This window comes from Crocodylus porosus, unplaced genomic scaffold (genome assembly GCF_001723895.1).
Source record: "Crocodylus porosus isolate Cpor-Errol unplaced genomic scaffold, CroPor_comp1, whole genome shotgun sequence".
Taxonomy (NCBI): Eukaryota; Metazoa; Chordata; order Crocodylia; family Crocodylidae; genus Crocodylus; species Crocodylus porosus.
Window position 1 is genome coordinate 110,152,044 of NW_017728947.1, and position 8,325 is coordinate 110,160,368.

At 40.5% G+C, this 8,325-nt stretch overlaps 1 protein-coding gene across 3 annotated transcripts in view; it reads left to right on the forward strand.

Moving 5' to 3' along the window:
• The window catches only part of PPM1A (protein phosphatase, Mg2+/Mn2+ dependent 1A), a 39,039-nt gene continuing 30,714 nt past the window's right edge, over positions 1-8,325 (forward strand). For 2 of the 3 annotated variants that reach the window (XM_019550927.1, XM_019550924.1), the window contains exon 1: positions 1-48. The gene's annotated coding sequence lies outside the window, so the exon portion shown is untranslated. Of the gene's footprint in view, positions 49-3,027; positions 3,103-8,325 lie in introns of those variants that run through there. The other variant, XM_019550925.1, reaches the window with a different exon arrangement.

The following is an 8,325-nucleotide window of genomic DNA, read 5'->3' on the forward strand; positions in this document are numbered from 1 at the left end:
GCCGCCCGCGAATGAGCTGAGGCTGGGCCCGACCGCCGCCGCCGCGGGGTGAGTGCGTGAGGGGGGCGCGAGGCCGCGGCCTAGCGCCCCCGGGGTGGGGGGGGGGAGTGCGTCGTGAGGGATCCCGGGACACTTGGCCCGCAGGCCTGCAGCAGGCGCCTCTTGGTCCCCCTGGGCGGTGGGGTGGGCAGCCCCCCACTGCGCCCCCCGGCATAGGGGAAAATGGTCCCCCCGGGCTCGGCCTCTGCATCGCACTTGCCCTGTGGTGTGTGGCGGAGCAGGCCTTTCTCGTGCCCACGGTTGGTTTCTGCCCCCGTGCCAAGGCAGAGTCATTTATGAGAACAGGCTCCTGGTCCCCTAATGAGGGGCAACTTTCTTGTGTGGCGGTGGCGCCCCCCCCCCCCATGAGGGGCAGAGAGCCGCCACACACGGTGTGGGCACGCCGAGCCTTACATAAGTACGCGCTGCGCTGACTTGCTGCAAGGCCTTGCTCTGGTTTGGGGGGTCGAGTTTTAGTTGTGGACAGGCAGGATGTGGAGATTCCCTCTGCCTTCTTTTTTAGTTGGTTTTTTTTCCTTCGGTTGGCTTTTTTTTTTTTTTTTTTTTAAATGTATATGTACGTGGGAATTTCTGTCGGTAAGTCAGACACATTTCATTGCAACTCTTGCTCCATCCTCCTCCCTCTGTCGGGGGAATGGGAAGAGCTGGTCGAAGCGAACTCGTCTGAACAAGCAGGATTGGCTCCATCGCTGGATGCAAATAGCGTTCTGCAAAGTGGGGGGGTTTGTTGTTGTTGTCATTTTTTCTTCTTCCTCCCCTGTCAGATCAAACTGGTTGCTTATCTAGAGGATACCTTAAACACTGTTACATTGAGTTGTGTTCTCATTGACATCAGCTGTCTTATTAACCATCCCTAAAATATTTGAAAGATTTAATTCTGGCACAATTCATTTTGAAAACTTATGCAACTTGTATGTTTAAGCATGCAGCTGTCAATAAAAGGGAGATCTTATTACACTGGGCCATTTTAGTACAACTCGGTTTGAGCATCTGCTTCCTAATGAGGATCTAAACAAACTGCATTTAAGCAGGATAACAGTGATTTGATTAATTTGTAGAACTTTGAATGTCAAAATTGAGCATTTGAGCTTCTCTCTCTCTCTCATGATTGGCTCAGCAAAATAGTTTAAAAAGGAAGAGCAGTAAAAACAAATTGTGCTTATTAAATAGAAACAAGCGGCGGGGGGTAAGGTATGTCATAAAGTAAGTCAAAGTTAAGTATTTTCTAAAATCTTGAACTGTTTTTTCAACAGACTATAGAACAGCTGTGGAAAATGTCCATTTGATAAAATGAAGCTTATTGGTAAATTTGATGGTTTATGTTGGTTGTGAAAATCTAATTTCAGGTTTTGATTGGTCAAAAACACAAATACACTTTATTTCTGTCCTAGAGTCTTTTGGTGACTGATCCACATCATAAAATACTCATTCTGGCATGAGTTGCTATTCTATGAAGACCAGTGACTGGAATAACAAAGATGGCAGTGGCTTGGCAAAACAGCATAGGGGAACTTGCATAGCCTTTTCTTGTATGAATTGAGGCGCACGCAATTGCTAACCCTCTGATCAGTGAAATCATCATGTTGGGGCTTTAAAATGAGAGAGTCTACCTGAAATCTTATCTATTTTTTTTTTTTAATTAAAGTGATTTCAAATACTGGTCCTATCCTTGTTCTTAACAGTTTTTATTTTTAACAATTCTGAGTCCCTATTGATTTTTTTTTTTCCCCCCCTTTAATATCTTTCAGTTATATTAATCTTGGTGGCATAAAATCTTCCATCTGTCAAATTTGCCATGACCCTACAAAAAAAAAATTCCCATCACCATAAAGATAGGAGAAGGGTAATAGGTAATGACTTTACATGGAGTATACTGCTTGAAAGCCTGTTGAAGCTCTGAAAATATTTGTGATAGGATGAAAGTACCTAAAATGCAATCCAGCAAGTGTTGTTGTATTTCATATCTTGACAATGCATGTCCCATTGGGGAGGTCTTGTCTTTTTGTGTTTTTTGTGTGTCAAGGTAACATTGTCTTATTAGTAAGAGGGAATTACATAAACATTTATGATTTCATTAGCTTATTCATATTTTGTTTTCATAGTATGTTGGTGTATCAGAATTCAGTGATGGGTGTTAGTCTTTTCTCACGTGTTTTTAAAAAAAAGGATATTTTTACTTTTTTGGATTTTTGGGGAGTGCAGTGACTATTTTAAGAAGTTGTTGAAATATATAGGTTAAAACAACATAAGTGCTCTTTAATTATTTTAGTAGGAGAGGATTTTGTGAAAACAAGGTTTTAAAATAAACTTGGGGCAAATTTGACCAAATATCAGATGGAAATATTTCCTTCGAAGATGGAAACAAGATGAAATAGTTTTAATCATTTAAATATGAGTTAAATAATATCTTGCATTTCCAGTGATGTAATAATGTTTGTGTTCTTATTAATGAAAGAATACCTGAAAGTAAAATTAAACAAAATCTTAATATCACAGTAAAGCTGAGATTTTAATACGTGTTCATTGTTATGGAAAAATGTCTGAAGTTTGCAAATGGAATGAAAAGTAAATCTTGATTTATTTATTTTTTCAGTTTTAACAATTTTGTGGTCTAGGTAACGGACTTTATTTTTAAAATGTGGCTTTGTTCAGCAAGCTACAACTTCTTTCTCTCGCTGACTTCTTGCTGTTGGGGCAGGGGGCTGGACTGGATGATCTCCTGAGGTCCCTTCCAGCCCTAATGTCTATGAAATATGTGAATCTTTGTGTTTAAAAAAAAAAATTGGGCCATTCCAGTGTAAAGTATGATTAAGTTTCTGATAACCACAGTTTCAGTTCAAAAGAGCATTTGAGTACATGCTTAATTTTGAAAGTCCTGCTCACCCTTATAGGACTATTTACATGCTGAAGTATTTCATTTTATTAGGGCCTAGGAGACAATGACCTGGCCTTCCATGTTTGAGTCTGAATGACTTATTGCTCAGAAATGAAAAATGGCTTTTTCTAACTGCTGATCTTGCAAACTTACACTAGAATCGGAAGGTCAGTCCATGTGTTTTCTGGCAAGTTTCATGACTCTTCATTTGCATATAAGGCCTTTAAAATGTGGTAACTTGTGTGACAAAAGAACAAGTAGTCCCTAGGTCCCTAGCTGGCTTGGCTGTACAGTAATGGAATAGTACTACTGTATTTACATGAATCCAGGACAAGGGTTTTTCTCCCTAGTCAGCATGAGAGGAAAAAAGCCTCGTCTTAGATTCAAGTACAGGATAACCCCCCCCACACACACACACACACACACTGTTTTAATTGGTGCTATTTTGCCATAGTGCTGGTTTTACATTGACACCTGATTCCACTTGGTGAGTTTTGTTATAATGCTCACGGGCATTGTACAGCTGGCAGCATGTTTTGCTTAATGCTGTTCCAGTTAATGCTTAGTTTTTCGGGAACAATTTAGAGCACTAAGCAGGGGTTGCCTGTACTGGCTTTGGGCAGGCAAGAGCTTACTTTTGGCTTTGGCTCGCTTCAGGTTTGGGACTGAAGCTGGAGATGAGCTACCCCAGCCCGAGGCAGGTGGCAGCTCATGTTGCAGGGGATGGTGAGTTCAGGGGAGACTGTGCAGTGGGGGAGGGCATGGGGGAGGTTTGTTATGTGTTACTGGTGGGGGGGTGGGCACAGTCCTGCCCCTGCAGCTGCTTATCTTCAGCCCTGGCCCAGCACCAACGCAGACTTGCTGTGGCTAGGTTAGACTGGACCTGCTGCTGTTGCCAGCCCCCAGGGCCACAGTTGCTGCGTGAAAGGTAAGTGGCAGGGGGTGGTGCAGAAGAGACGGTAGGTAGCGCTGGAGGGCAGGCACAGGAGTGCATGTGGCAGGGGCAGATGGCAAGAGGGCAGACACGTGAGGGCTACAAGTGGCAGGGGGAGGGATGCAAGGGACAGGCATCTGGTCCCTTGCCTCCTGTTGCTGCTCTGTGGGGATGAATGTAAGATAACCTTCCAATAATAAGATCATGTACATGAAAGATTGTGAAAAATGTATAATTTTCCATGTATAAAATCTAATTGTTGGAGGGTTATCTTAAATTTGAAGTAGTCTTGGATTCAGGTATATATGGTACTTCGTTAGTAAGTTAAGCACACTGTGAAAATGGACAGAGAAGTTTGTAATTTCACACCCATTCCTGAGCCTTGTCATCCTTACCATTCTGAGCAGAAGTTTGGATGTGAATGTTTTAAGTCTCTTCCCTGCTAGAGCAAGATGCAGCACTTAGAGTAGACAGCACCATTCTATATATTATGCAGTTCTTAAAGATAGACATATGGGGTAAACAAAATACAACATTACATTTTTTTTAACGGAGTTGAACTTCAAAGATGTGAAGGTAAATATTTAAAGAGAAGCTGTATGTCTTTAAAAAGGGGTGGGGGTTGATTTCCTTATGAATTAGAAAACGGCTGAACGGTTTTATTTATTTATTTTTACTAGCAAAATGTTAGGAGTGGTGAGTTTCTTAGTGTTACTAGAAGAATGGTTTAATGTGGGGGGTTTCAGGATAAATATTGCTTTTTGTCCTTTAAAGAGATGGTGGTCAAGAATCTTTATTTTTATTAACTAGTGACTTCCCTCAAAAACAAAACAGTGAATAACAATCTCTACATTTCTCAGTTGGTAAACCTTCACTTCTGCTTCATGTGATGTTTTCTTGAGTAGATGAGCCTTGCATTTATAATATTTAAAAAAATAAAAAACTTCAAAAGGCATCATTAGACATAATTAAGAAGCAAAAAGATTGGTTAACTTTAAAAAGACAAAAAGCTGACATTGTTTATTTTCAGATTCATTGAAGGAGGCCAGTGAAGCTTTCCCAAGATCTTGCTAATGACTTTCTCAGTCCCAGTACGGTGTCCTTTGATCCACACGTTGATTAAAAAAATCAGCATTTCAGTATATATCTCTAGGCTTTTTTAGTATAGTAGCTACTGCTCATGTGTGGGTGTATTTATAAGCCCGAGTATTTAGAAAAAGCTCAAAAATATTTCAGTTAAATAATTTTTTTCTATGGGGTGGATAGTGGTCCCTTAATCCCACGCTTCCTTAGTTTTATCTCATTACCAGCTTCTGGATGGATTCATTTCAGGCATCCATACCTAGGACTGGGTAGAAAACAAATGGAGAAACATTCAACTGAAAGTGTCATTTAAAATATTCAGCACTACCTCTAGGCTAAATGAATTAATCCACAATATGGAATAACTAAACATTTTTATATAAAGAAGTTAAGCAAGACAAGTATATTTTCTGCTTTCTCATGGCTTCTTTCTGCTCCAGCAACATACTTAAGTGAGTATGGATCCAGTTGTTAAGGAGGGAATGAAACAGTGATCACAATGAACTTTGTTCTGCCCATAAACTCAACTAACTGAGGGATTATCAGTGCAATAATTGAATGATAATGATTGAATTACTGTCTTTAGGCCATTGCCAACATCCTACTGAAAATAGTGGGGGCCATTTCTCACATAATTTACATTCAGTGCCTCAGTTCCAGTGGTCTCTAGGAGACAGCATCACTTCTGTTTAAATTCAGAAAGTGATAGTTAACAATATGTACAAGCCAAAGTGTTCCTTTCCCACTTCATTGAAGCCCAAAAAGCCCTTGTATTTGGTTTCATAGAGGCTCCTTATTCCAGAGCTTGGACCTAGACTCAGTATGCAGAAGGATCACCATGTTAGGGAATGATTCCAAACCCTCCTTTCCCAGTCTGAGCAAGTCAGTATTTGTGACTGTGGATAGAGGAGGTGTACAGTGTCGCTGCTTTGGAGCTTCATCCCTTTCCATTCTTCTCTCAAGGTGGAAGAGGATAAAACATGCATATCTTTCTGAAGGAGATCTTGCACCTGGTAGGGTTGGGGTCGGTAGATTCTGCTTGTCAAGACACAGGGAGCTTAAAGCTCTGTTTTATGAAAATAATACAAAACAGCTTTCTCATTAAACATATATTTTGCCCACTGAATTACATGGGGTGAGGAGAAGGAGAAGTGGTTGTGTTATTAAAAGCTGCATCATATATATTTACAATGGAAATGCCAGAACTTGCTCCCAGCTGATGCACTTTGCTAAAAGAATATTACAATTACATTTCTTTTAAAGTATTTTCTTGGTTCTTAAAAAACAAACAAAAAAGGCAAAATTACATTCTGTTGTGTTCAGCTGTACCATCTCTTCCCACTATTTTGCAATACATAATGTGCCAGATTTAAATACTCTGGTACGTTGTCCTTCTTGGATTCTGGTGTTCCTCCAGTTCCCGGTAGGTGTAATAGTCTGTTGGGGTCCTGAACCCCATTGCTGCTCTGATTGTATATATATTGTGAATAAGCTTACTTATTAACTGAACTACAAGTTTAGTCCTACTGATACAAAAAATTGCTCCTCTATTCATTATCCTAGTCTGTTAAAACATCTTATTTAACTAGGTAAAACTACACTAAATTGCTTAATCCACTAGGAATCTATATTTAGTCAACCATTGAGACTATTGAGAACCATTGTAACATTTTGTGCCTTTTAAGTGTTTTTTTAACTTAGATTTATAGTCCAGAGATGACCTTTCAAATGACTGAGTTACTTTAAATTGAGAGAATTTTACCCTATGTCTAACTTTAAAATGCTGTCTCTCTTTGAAACTCTGTCCAATAAACATCTTTTGCTGCATTTCTTGCTCCTCCGGAAAGAGAACATTTTATAACTGAAACCTGACAAACTGTCTTCCAACTAGTTGTGCACCAGCTGTTGCTGCAGTGTTTACTTGCTCAAGTATAACACGAGTTATGTAACATGTAGGATCACTGTGTGGTACCACATTTTTTTTGCATATGCTAGCTTCCTTTGCAAACAAACTTAAGTGCATACTTTTGATTTAAAAGACAGATGAAGGAAGCGGGTGTAACTTCTACGAAGTTTCTGTTCTAGTAGGCACACTTTAGCTGCATTTTCATTTGATTAAGCACACTGTTTTTCTGTCCACCATCTACATACTGTTTCAGTTCCATTTTATACAGTTTCTTTCCTTGGTCATTCTGTTTCTTCTTTTTATGTAAAGCAGCAGCTCATTCATAAAGTGAATGAGGAATAGGTGATTTAAGTTATGTGATTTGTTTTGTTTTTAGGTTATCAAGGAAGATGCAGGGTTTTGGAATGATATACATGAGGAAAGAATACCTGAGTTTCAGAACAGCTTGGGAGGGTACTTATACACAGCCGCTGAGAGAGCTCTGAGAAATAGATGAATGGGCCCAGTGACCGACACTTTGTAGAATGAATAACATTATAGAACTTGGTAATTTTACATTTAGCAAAATTATCGTTACAGAACTCAGTAAAATCATAATCTGCTGAATTTTATTGTTTTAGAGCTCCAATTATTCTACCTTTTATAGAGCTAATATTCTGAGACTGTTTTTAGTTTCTGATTATTGTGCTTCATTAAACTTTGGTGCTTTAATATCAGGAAGATAATGGATATAACTGTTCAGTCCAAAAGTGAAGGGCTTGACTGGGTACTCGGGTCACTATTAGCCTTAATCTTTTTTTTTTTTTTTTCTTTAAACATGGAGAGGCAGGAAATTTTGGGGAAAGTATTGTTTATACAGTACAGTTAGCTGCTTATCTCAAAACAAGGTTTGCTAAAGTACAAAAAGCTGCTGTGTTGCAAGACTGCAGAACCTGCTGTTGACAACCATGATAGAAGACCAAACTAGAGGTGCCGATATATCAGTTGCCTATTGGATTTGCACTGATAAAAGGAAGATTACATTATTGGCTATCAGCTTTTTTTAGCCGTTGTAGCTGCTAGTGTTTACCAATAATTATGCCTTCTGGCTAGGGCCCTGGACACCTGGGTTCCCTCTCCCCCATGGGGCCAGGTCCCCCAGATGCCTGGGTTCCCTAGGGAAATGGCAGGTTTTCCCTTGCAGGTGGACAGCATTCTAGCCTGCAAGGGGTCCTCCTTGGGGCTGTCGGGAGCGAGATGTGGGGGACACCATATGTATGTGTGCAGCTTTGGCCAGGAATACAGCTGGGCAGTGTGGAAAGCAGCTGCCTGCAGCTAAGTCTATGGAGGAGAAGAGGTATGGGCAGATTGAGGGCCCCATGGTGAGGGAAGGAGTGGGGCTGGGTGTGCTGCGCAGCCAGGGCGGGAAGTAGGATGGAGCAAATCCCGGGACATCATTCTCCCCTTGTACTCGGCCTTGGTGAGGCC